The sequence below is a fragment of the Bos mutus genome, chromosome 24, assembly GCF_027580195.1.
Source record: "Bos mutus isolate GX-2022 chromosome 24, NWIPB_WYAK_1.1, whole genome shotgun sequence".
NCBI classification, from domain to species: domain Eukaryota; kingdom Metazoa; phylum Chordata; class Mammalia; order Artiodactyla; family Bovidae; genus Bos; species Bos mutus.
The window spans coordinates 4177070-4189350 of record NC_091640.1 but is presented as its reverse complement, the minus strand read 5'-3'; positions in this window follow the sequence as shown (position 1 = coordinate 4189350).

Sequence of the window (12281 nt, the reverse complement as noted above, 5' to 3'; positions counted from 1 at the left end):
GCTTCTCCTCTTGCCCTCAATCTTTCCCAGCATCAGAGTCTTTTCCAACGAGCTGGCTCTTTGCATCATCTGCCATCTTTGCTCTAAAGTTTTGGAGCTTTAGCATCAGTCCTTCCAATGAATACTCAGGGTTGATTTCCTTTAGGATTGACTGGTTTGATCTCCTTGTTGTCCAGTGGACTCTCAAGGGTCTTCTCCAGCAACACAGTTCAAAAGCATCAATTCTTCAGTGCTCAGTGTGTTTTTAACCCCCAATTTAACAAGGCAGAGACTGGAACCCAGTGAGATTAAGTCACTTGCCCAAGGTCACTCAGCCAGAAATCAGCAAATTCCATCTGAGAATTCTATCTGAGGTTTGTCCGAGCCCCTTGTTCCCCCTACTGCTCTCTGGAAACTTCTCAAATGTTTGCCAAACAAATGAGTGTAGAGGAAGAAGAAAATGTATTCTGCACAGTCTCCATGGTCAAATGAGGTTAATGGGCAGAAGCTAAATGGAAATTGACTTTGACTCATATGAGAAATTTTTATACCAATTAAAATGACCAAATGAGCCTCCTAGGAAGGTAATGAGCTCCCGGGCATTAGAAGAGCTGGGATGTTGACTGGATACCCTGCTGGGATGTTGCCAGACAGAATTCCAGCAGTCGGCTGAGCCGAGCGGTCCTACAATACTGGAAGGTTTTGTTTTCGGTCCTGTGTGACCCCTGGATTCTGGGACTCTGGGACTCCAGCAAAAGCAGTTTTCACATCTATTCAGAGCGGGCCATTCACTGGACTATAATGCCTCTTTGATCTAACTGATGACCCAAATCGCTCTGAGCAGCTCTCAGCAGGTGGCCCAGCCTGTGTGCAGGGTATCCAGTTGAGGGAGCGGCAGACCGAATCGTGGGCACAGGCCGGCGCCCCCCAGGAGCGCTGTAGCTGATAGGGCCCCAGCCTGTCCCCACAACCTTACCAGGAAGCCGGTACGTGTGCTGACTCAGTGGCTCGGGTGACAGCATTGATGCACAATTAGCCCCAGTCCAACAAGACAGGTTAGCTCCTGGCTCCAGGGTCCGCAAGGCAGGACATGCCTGTTGTCCAGGTGGAGGAGCCCCGAGCGTTACTGTCCTGCGGGCTTTGGGTGCCCAGGGCTGCTAGGTCCAGTGACGGCACTTCCTCTCAGCCACACACAGAGCTCAGCACCCTGGATCTGAGCCTGGATCAGGGATCACCTTTGTGGGAGCAGATAGAGTCCTCCCCCACGTCCTCCCGTGCCAGCTGAGCCTCCATGCAGCTCCATGTAGTACCTTCACCATCGTCCTCCATGGCCCTGGCCTCCAGCCCTCCTCTCCCCTCCAGGGTCCTTGACCCTTGGCAATGTGAGAGGAAAGTAGTAGATGCTGCCATGGCTCTTGTCTTAGGAAGCTTCTCCTTCCTGGAAGCTGCACGTGGACAGAGGCTTCCAGGATGCTTGTTTGAAAAAGGATACTGAGGTCTGAGGTCCCCCGAAAATTCACACATTGACACTTCACCTTCAAGGTGGTGGGGTGAGGAGGTAGGGCCTTTGGGAGGTGAGAGGGTATGAGGGATTCCCAGGTGGTGGTCGTTGTGAAGAATCCGCCTGCCAATGCAAGAGATGTGGGTTTGATCCCTGGGTTGGAAGATCCCCTGGAGAAGGAAACGGCAACCCACTCCAGTGTTCTTGCCTGGAGAATCCCATGCACAGAGGAGCCTGGTGGACTACTGTCCACAGGGTCGAAAAGAGTTGGCCATGACTGAGCATACACACACACACACACACACAGGTCATGAGGTTGGAACCCTCGCAGGTGAGATTAGCTCCTCATCAGAGACTCCAGAGAGCTCCCGTCCCCCCGCGTCACGTGGACAGTCAGAGGACACCACCCAAAAACCTGCAGGAGGGTGCTCACCAGACACGCCTGGACCGTGGACTTCCAGAACCGTGAGAAATAAATGTCTGCTGTTTATAACCCTTCACACGCACCCCGCCAGTCAGTCAAAGTCTGCTACTGTAGCCGGGATGGATGAAGACGCATAAAGTGCTGACCGATCTATCCTGAGCATTGCTCACAGGTAGGCCGAGGGCTTCCTCTAGAGAACTGTCACAACCACTGAAACATTGAACATTTCCTTCCACTCGTTGAGCTGAAGATCTCTGCACTAGAATCAGCCTTCCCCTGTCACCCTGGTCTGAGCGCTGGGACAGATGGGAAGGAAGAACCCTGGAGAGAAGTAGACACCCCAGGTGCCAGAGATGGAGAGCCCGTCAATCCTTTGTCTTACAGCCACAGGGGTGCAGCTGCTCTGGGAATGAGGGAGTGAGTGAGAGTTGCTCAGTCGTGTCTGACTCTTTGCAACCTCATGGACAGTAGCCCGCCAGGCTCCTCTGTCCATGGGATTCTCCAGGCAAGAACACTGGAGTGGGTAGCTGTTCCCTCCTCCAGGGGATCTTCCCCACCCAGGGATCAAACCCAGGTCCCCTGCATTGCAGGTGGATTCTTTACCAGCTCAGCTACCAGGCAATTCCTGGGGAGCTTGAAATCTTGACCGAAGTTGCTTCCGGGCCCAGGTTTCCCGTAGAAAGAGGAGAGGTCCCCCGAGTTCACCGGCAGGCCCCCACGGTCAAGGTGAGGGTCCCTGTGGCCTTTGCTGCCCTCGGGCTGGCGGGGCTCCTGGTAGTGGTGCCCACAGAGCCCCTGGGGCCTCGGAAGCTGTGAGGCCTCGAGGGTGGGAGTTGGTTCATCTCTCAGGAGGAGGTCAGGTCGATTCTGAGGTCAGCGGAGGTTAAGCCCGTGGACGGGGCAGGCCTCCTGGGAACCAGGGCCCACTGAGAGCATTTCAAATGCTGCAGGGCTCGGGCCCTGGGGGCCTGCGGGGTGTGTTCCTGGCAAAATGTCTGTTCCTTTTGCTTCTTCCAAGCAGACGTGGTCTTGTGAACCACTCACAAGCCTTTCAGGTTAGATTCCTCGGTAACCCAACCTGGCGCTGCCCCAGCTCCTGACAGGTGCGGATGGGGCCCGAGCCCCTGCAGCCTCTCGGCGGCCGGAGCGGCCCTCTCGGCTCCTCCCGACCCCGCGGCCCCGGGTCCGCTTGGCCCCGTCTCGGGCGTTCAGCCTGAACGAGGACCGCCCCAGGCCTGGCTCCTTTGTTGGTGCCCAGCCACAGGGCCGCTCTCTGGCCAACGGCGGCCTGGGTGCGGGGCTTCGGGGCGCCAGCCACACGCGGGCGCGCTGCCTGTGAGGCGGGAACGCAGGAGCCGTGAACCTCCGTCCCCGCGGCCCGTCCCAGCCTCCCCGCTGAGGACGCAGACTCGAGAGGCGCCCCGAGGCCGCGCCCTGCTGCCCCAGGGACAAGCTGGGGATACCCTCCCCGGCTTCTCCTCTGCGCCTCGGGCTGGCCCCACAGCTCACCGGCCCTTTGGGAGCCTCTGCGTAGAGCACATTCCCACACACTCGGGGCAGGGGGCACAGACACCCATGTCTAAGTCGGTTCCAGGCATTAGCAGCTCGAAGGAGTCTTTCATGCTAAAAGACTTTATTTGGTGTCCAAGACAAAAACAGTATTATTCACGTATGGCTTTAAGGAAAAGAATGTCTCTTTTTAAAATACAGTTATTTGAGTTCCCTGACCTGCTATTCATAGTCTTGAGGTACTTTTAAAAAATACTCCCCTCACTGCGACCTCCCCAGGAAGACTTGTGGACAGGCTCCCAGTGATTTGTAAGCTGTTGGTCTCTATTTCAACAGTCACAGCTGCAACGCACAGAAACTGCCCCCTCTCCCAATGTTTGCATGAGTGAACTCCTGCTTCACATATGGAGAAATATTCTCAGAGCAGTGTGGCTGTAGGTTAAAAGGACAAAATAAACCAAGTGAAAATCGAGTATTTCCTTTCGGGAACCTGATAGCTCAGGCCACAAATGATCTTCAGAGCAGGTTGAAGCAATGATGGTGTGTGTATGTGTGAGTGTGTGTGTTTGTGTGTGCTTAGTCATTCAGGCATGTTCGATTCTTTTCGACCCCATGGACTATAGCCCTCCAGGCTCCTCTGTCCATGGGATTTTCCAGGCAAGAATAGTGGAGTGGGTTGCCATTTCCTCTTCCAGCAGATCTTCTCAACCCAGGGATGGAACCCATGTCTCCTGCGTCCCTGGCATTGCAGGTGGATTCTTTCCTCACTGAGCCTCAGGGAAACCCACTGATATCCATGTGACCCAAAAGGTTCCCAGCCTGCTGAGTGGAGCAGGCCCCTCAGACATACCCCTGCAGAAGCGAGGTCTTTGCTCTGCCCTTCCCCTCCCCGCTGCCTCCCCTGGGCTGGGGCTTCTCAGACCCGGGTCTGGAGTCCATTCAACTCCCGCAGAACCCCGCAGCCCCTGTCTCTGCATGCCCTGCCCAGGCTTCCTTCAGCTCCTTAATTCTCCTCATCAAACAGTGTGCATCGCTCCCTGGGGCTGACTCTGGCTACATTTAGGGAGGCAGTGAATCTGATCCATACCTGCCTTTGGGCCTTCGCTCAGGCCGGTATTGCAGAGCACTGACCAGTGACCTCCCCGAGACATCCACATTCTCTTTCCTGAAACCTGCGAATGCCTCCTTAGGTGACAAAAGGCGCTTCGCAGATGTGACCACATTAAGGACCTTTCGATGGAGAGATTATCTTGGCTTACCTGGTTGCCCTAAATGATACTAAGTGCCTCCCTAAGAGGGACACAGAAGGCTATCAGACTCCAGAAGAGAAGGAGGCGAGGCGATAATCACAGGGTGTGGGGTTGGGGGGGGGGGGTGTGTGACCTGCAGCCCAGGAGCAGCGGCAGCCCCCAGAGCTGGATGAACCGAGGAAAGGGCTGCTCCAGGGGCTCAGGAGAGCCGGGCTGTTCAGACTGTGAGTCCAGCCCGGGGAAACCGTTCTGCACTTCTGGGCTCCAGAACTGTAAGAGAATCAGCTTTGGTTGCTTTAAGCCACTGGATTTGTGGAGATGAGTTACAGCAGCCGCAGGATACAAGCCCAGGTGTGTTATATGATAGTGTCCCAGGTGGAGCTAGTGGTAAAGACCCACCTGCCAATGCAGGAGACTCAAGAGAGGCGGGTTCAATCCCTGAGACAGGAAGATCCCCTGGAGAAGGGATAGGCTACCCACTCCAGTATTCTTGGGCTTCCCTGGTGGCTCAGATGGTTAAGAATCTGCCATAATGCAGGAGACCTGGGTTCCATCCCTGGGTTGGGAAGATCCCTGGAGAAGGGAAAGGCTACTCACTCCAGTATTCTGGCCTGGAGGATTCCATGGATAGAGGAGCCTGGTGGGCTCCAGTCCACGGGGTCACAGAGTCAGACAAAATAACTGAAGAGACTTAGCACACACCATGTAATAGTTCAGGTGAAGTGAAAGTCGCTCAGTCGTGTGTCCAACTCTTTGTAACCCCATGGACTATACAGTCCATGGGATTTTCCAAGCCAGAATACTGCAGTGGATAGCCTTTCCCTTGTCCAGGGGAATCTTCCCAACCCGGGGATTGAACCCAGGTCTCCTGCATTGCAAGTGGGTTCTTTACCAGCTGAGCCACAAGGCAAGTCCCTAATAGGCACTCATTTTGGTGCCTCCTGGAGACTCCTTGGCCGAAGCCCTGCACACACCTTGTATTCTCTGTAGTCTCTGGGCCCATGATGACAGTAAGCTACCCAGGGTCTTCTGGTGCAAAGTGTTGTCTGTTTCAATGTCACATGACATGCCATGCGAGCAACAACTGCTGGATGCTTACTCAACCCTCTTGTAAAGGAAGGCCTTCACAGGACCTGAACCTATGACACTCTGTACCCAGTTACCCTTTTCCTCGGTTCTGAAAGCAACACCCTGTAAACTCAGTGTGACAGCAACCTTGATAGTTTCCTCTCCCAGAAATGCAGTTTTTGCTTCTGTAGTGGCACGTCCTTGGCGTGGGGGACTCCTCTGCTGATTGTGGAGTATTCTGTAGGATGAAGGGCAATTTTGTGAGGGGTGTCCTGACCGGGTGGACCCTGCCTCAGCTCACCGGCATAAGGCTGGCCCTCAGCCTCCGCAAGGGACTGCCCGAGACCACTCTGAAAGACCAGCCAGTTTGTAAAGGCATCGCACTGGGTTGCTTTTCTGTACCAACACTTGGCAGACCAACCTAGCTGATTATCAGAATCACACAGGGAAGCTTTTGAAAAAGGTCAGGGGAGGGTTCCGGTGTCGCCCTTATAGTGTCTGACTTAGAAGGTTTGGGATGGAGCCTGAACGTTTGCTGTTTGGGAGAGTCTTGGGCTCCGCCAGCTGGGAAAAGCACTGCTGTGAGCTTGCCGATATTCCTCCTTCTGAGAGCTTTGCCTTGCTCTGTTTATAGCTAAGTGTGTCCCTACAGCTTCCCCAGGTCAGGTAATATTTAAGAAACCATTTAGTCACTGCTGGACACCCTGCCCTTGCGACACTCAGGAGATGGGTGTTGAATCACACCCTCCTCCAAACACAACTGCCCCCAGAGACAGGATTCCATGACGAGAGCCACAGCTGGTGATGGCCAGGCAGGGAAACCCTTCACGCTCAGTGAAGCTCTCTCTTCTGTAGTTTGTCTAGCTCATTCAGCCAAGACGTTTATTGAGCACTTGTTACATGCCAGGGGGCTTCCCTGGTGGCTCAGATGATAATGCAGGATAAGACAATGCAGGAGACCCGGCTTCAGTCCCTGGGTCAGGAAGGTCCCCTGGAGAAGGGCTTAGCTACCCATTCCAGTATTCTTGCCTGGAGAATCCCATGGACAGAGGGGCCTGGTGGGCTACAGTCCATGGGGTCACAAAGACTCAGACACGACTGAGCAACTAACATTTTCACTTAAGTACCAGGAACCAGGAATATAAAAGTGAAGGAAATATACACAAATCCCTGCCCTTTAATCCACATCCGATCATCCCATCCTGTCATCCGGCAGACTGACAGTTCCCCTAACCGGTGGACCATTGTGCCTGACTTCTCCTTTCAAGGATGAGGAAGCCCAGTCCATCTTTTTACTCTTTGATCCTCAGCCCAGCCCTGACCCCAATCCACCCATCAACTTTGTGACCCTTGCCTGCGGCACGCCCCACAAGTTCCCCTTATTCCTTCGTGAGTAAGTGGAGACTTGCTCCTCTGTTCTCCACAGAGGATTTCTAGGGCAGTGAAACCACCCTGTGTGATGCTGTAATAGTGTCTTTGTGCGTTTGTCAAACCCATAAAGTAGACGCCAATGTGAACTGTGGACTTTGGTTATGAGGATGGTGGGAGGATGTTGATAGTGGCAGAGACTGTGCTTTTGTGGGAACGCTCTGTCCTTTCTGCTCAGTTTTGCTGTGAACCTAAAACTGCTCCAAGAAATTAAGTTTGTTTTTTTTTTTTGGATAGCATGACTTAGTGCAGAGCTTGCATGATTCAGTTCAGTGCAGACCAGCTCCAGCAGCTCATGATAACCCGTATTACCCCAGCCGGCACTGGGACTTTTTCTAGAGGCAATGCAGATTTTAAAGCAGAAAAAATGATGAAATCGTTAGCGAGATTTAGGAAGATGGCTGAATGGGAATTAGTTGAGCCAGCAATGAGTCAGGGGAGCCATCAGAACCATGTGGGGAGGGCCTCTTCTGCCTCACTGCTCCCAGGCCATCCGCTCTGGAAACCTGCAGGAGCGGAAGAATTCCCTCAAGGCCCAGGGAAAACCCCGGCCTACTTCCTCTCACCCCGGAATTTTGCCGTAACAGCTTTAGGCATCCTCCGTTTGAGAGTGGAGGAAGCACCTTGGCAGTGCTGGGTTCCACCTGTGACTTAGGGATCTCCGTCAGGAAGCCTTCCGGGTAGACATGTGTGCAAAGCATCCACATGTGCCTGGTAGTGACTTGGCTATCCTCTTAAGAATGGGGTGTAGACTCTGGTCAGGCCACAGAGGGCACCCCAGAAGGGCTTTGGTCTTCGTGGTCTTTCTCTAAGTCACGCTCCTCTTTGCCTGCTCAGATGTCTGTCATCCCCATTTTTCATTTACTTTTTTTAGTTTTTCTAACAAACTTCTCTTTTTTTAGGCCTCACCCAATCTTCTCTCATTGATTCCCCTTTATTTCCTCCAAGGATTCAGAAAGCTTAACATCAATTTCAATTTCCAAACCTTGGAGCTATTGAGAAAAGTGCTTCCTCTGGATCAATACTTCCTCCTGACTTGACATGGAGCTATTAACGACTGTTTGGTGTACGATTTCACTAGGGAAAAAAAAAAAACAGAAGCCAATAGAACTGTAATCCATGGATATAAAATGCACTGGTTTCATGGAGAGACCCCAAACGCTCAAAGAAGAAAGATGCTCTAGTTCACTGCCCTTTCCTGGTCCACTAAGCTTGTCACCATGTCCAGAAACTAGGTCCGTTTGGCAGGAGTCCCTGCGTGATTGTTCTGCCAACTGTGTATGGACATTTCTTTCTCTCCCCATAACTTCAAATAGACTACTTTGCCGGCCACGTCAGCGATTTTGCTTAGCAATTATAAGTTACTTACAGTCGCTAATTGACTTACTGGGATCTCTTGTTGAAAAGTGAAAGTGTTAGTCACTCAGTCATGTCCAACTATTCATGACCCCATGGACTGTAGCCCACCAGGCTCCTCTGTCCATGGCATTTTCCAGGCAAAAACACTGGAGTGGGTAGCCATGCCCTCCTCCAGGGGATCTTCCTGACCCAGGGATGGAACCCCGGTCCCCCACCTTCAAGGTGGATTCTTTACCGTCTGAGCCACCAGGGAAGCCCTGGGGTCCTTTGTTAGTGAACCAGAAAGGACTCGAGTGTTTCCACTGGTGTGAAGTTCAGCTATTCCTCTGGGGGTGCCCACAGTTATTCCTTCTGCAGCGGCTCTGCCTGTCTCCCCAGAACTCCCCTTCTGGATTTGGGGGGCGCCCATGCTCCCCTCCCAGGCAAAGCAGAGGAAGACGCTTGCCCGCTCTTCTGCCTCTCTGCCCGGTGCCCCTTCTCCGAACCACCACTTGCGACATCGAGGAAGATTCTCCTGAAGGATTTAGAACAGCTCAAGAGAATGACACCATCAGAGTAGGAGGTTTTTAACAGCATAAGGTGGCATCCCCTCTACAGGTACAGAGGGAAGAGAAACCAGCCGGGCTGGGAACGTCACAGGCTCCCCCCTTCTCCCCTGGCTCGCAGAGCCGGTCCTCAGCCCAGAGGTACCTGTTCCCCTGCTGAGTTTGCCTTCACAATGCACCCTGAGGGTGTTAGATCAGGCAGGCACACGCACACACACATGCACGCACACGCGAGCAGTCACACACGCACACACATGCCCAAGCTCAGCCTCAGTGAAGAGCCACAGAGTCAAAACCAAGGATCGGAACAGAAGCATATCCCTAAGGACCCACAGTTTGCAAGGTCGTGATGCCATCGGGAGGGTGTGACTGCCTCTTGTCCTCACGTGCTTCACTCACCGCCACCCCGGCCCCACACCTTTCAGATTTTGCTTCCTTGGGCCAGAGAAAGGAGCCCATTTCTTACAAGGTCGGAGGGGCTGGGCCGTCCTCTCTAGCTGGGCAGGAGGGGAGTGAGGTGTGAAACTGAAAGGAAGGGTAATTCGTCCCCGCACTTCTGCAAGGAGCAGGGTCTGCTTTTTAAAAGGAAGCTTCTGAGCCGGGGAGGGTCAGGGAGGACCTCACTCCCGCTCCCTGACCTTCCCTCCTCTCAGGAACACCGAGTGCTCCGCAAGCACGTCTACTGAAAGGCTCCGCCAGTGCCTTTACGAGCACTTGGCGCCCGACCCTGGGAGGTTCCGTTCCCCTGCTGATCTGTCACTTACACTTTCAGCACCTCTGCGAATTTTATTTCCCCACAATAGTACCATTCACTTAACACTTTCAACTTCTGCACAAGCTATTAATATTTTTAAGGAATTACTATTATAAGTATGATAGATAAATAAATAGATGATAGATAGAGATGATGGATGGTTGGACATGGACCTATGGACCGATGAGTAGTTAAGATAATACTTTCTCTCTCCAAACCTAACACATTCCAGCTATTTCCTTGGAGCAGGCGCCTCAGCCTTCTGGCCACTTATTAGTTGAAAAGGGGCCCCCCATGTGAATCTCCAGACTCAGCTGAAGAGGAGCCTTCATCAAGCTGGGGAGGAGACGGCTGCACTGACCACTTCATCAGGGGGCTCAGGCCTCCGCGTCCCCAGGAAAATGCACATCAGAATTTGCTTCAAGCCCACATGGACCCTGGGAAGTAGCAGCAGGAACAGCTGTCTTCCAAGGCCCTTGCTGGCCGGGGTGCGTCTTGAAAATTTTAAAGAAAGGCTTCACGACACCGGTGTCCTTGATCAAGTATGTTGTAGCAGCAATCAGAAACTCATTGCACCGCTGGCCTCTTCATCCACCACACCATGAACTTTCCAAGTCACCATGGGACGCTTCCTGTCCTCCATGAGTCCCTCCCTGAAGGGTCCCCCTGCGGGAAGTTTCCAGTCCTAGGAAGCTTTGGAAAACAGAATCACAGAGACAGATCCAAGAAAAAGGCGTGGCCAAGACGCAGATGTCTGGTGCTGTTTCCAGCAGATGCTGCTCACCAGCTAACCCTGGACCCCTGCAGATGCGCTGAGTCATCAGTTCCTCAGTCCAAAGAACCTTCCAGAGATCACCATGGTACAGCCTCTGTGTTCGGAAGTAAATATAGTTCCTCGAGAATCTTTAAGCAGGAAAATCATCACGGAACCAAAGCAAAATAATATGTCAAAGGCCCCAAAGATTCTTTGGTGAATTACCTTCAAAGTTTTACAAACCTGATTTCTTTGTCTGCCCTGATTTTTTTTCTCCCTGTGTCTTGAAAATTTAAGGAAAGGCTTCATGACACTGGTGTCCTTGATTGATTATATTGTAGCAGCAATCAGAAACTCGTCCCATCTTTGTAGAGAGAGAGGGGTTTTAAAGGCATATCATTTACCTCTACTTATATTTAGTTATGGGAGAAGGAAATGGCACCCCACTCCAGTACTCTTGCCTGGAAAATCCCATGGATGGAGGAGCCTGGTGCGCTGCAGTCCATGGGGTCGCTGGGAGTCAGACACGACTGAGCGACTTCACTTTCACTTTTCACTTTCATGCATTGGAGAAGGAAATGGCAACCCACTCCAGTGTTTTTGCCTGGAGAATCCCAGGGACGGGGGAGCCTGGTGGGCTGCCGTCTATAGGGTCGCACAGAGTCGGACACAACTGACGCAACTTAGCAGCAGCAGCAGCGTATTTAGTTATGAGGCTTCCCTGGTGGCTCAGTGGTAAAGAATCCACCTACCAATGCTGGCGACATGGGTTCGATCCCTGGGTCGGGAAGATCACACGCAGAAGGAAATAGCCACCCACTCCAGTATTCTTGCCTGAAGAATCCCATGTACAGAAGAGGCTGATGGGCTACAGTCCATGGGGACGCAGTGTCAGACATGACTGAGCAACTAAATAACAAATAACAACCTATTTAGGTGTGCAGTCTACTTGTCCCCACAAAATAAGACAGGTTAATTACTTCAGAAAACCACAGAACAATTTTTTTTAAAAGGCAATATCAGAAGTAAAGTCAAATTTCATCCAGGCAAAATATTTGAGTATAAACAATGCCTTGAATTTTAAAGCATTTCAAGAATGATCATTTCAAATGATGCAGTTTTCTCTCAAACTACAAACCTAGCCTAGCATAGATGCTATGTTTATGTGGGATCGTCTTCATAAATATAAATGCTAAGTTTCATAAAGCATGAAATCAAACCCCTTGCATAAAAAAACATATCCACACCCCCTATATTATTCAAAGACAGGGAGCTCATATTTTGAGTGTGAGAACAGAGCTGCTTTACATCCTAACTCACAGAACTATTCTGTACTAGGGATAGGAGCAAAAATAACCTTGATTTTTATAGACTTGTATTTTTTTCCAAGGCCTTGGCCCATAATCTTATTAAATGTAACAGTTCAAAATAAGCTTCCCTGGGAAACTTTGAAAACTGACTCTTAGAAAACTTTGAAAACCTTGACATATATGTTATTAATTTTTAACTATCAAAAATGATCATTACCCCAAAATCAGAAATAATGCAGAAGGATATAAGAAGTGAATGCATGCATATTAAGTTATGTCTGAGTCTTTGTGACCCCGTGGACCCCTTTGTGAGCCCTGTCAGGCTCCTCTGTCCATGGGATTTTCCAGGCAAGGATATTGGAGTGGGTAGCCATTTCCTTCTCCAGGGGATCTTCCCCAC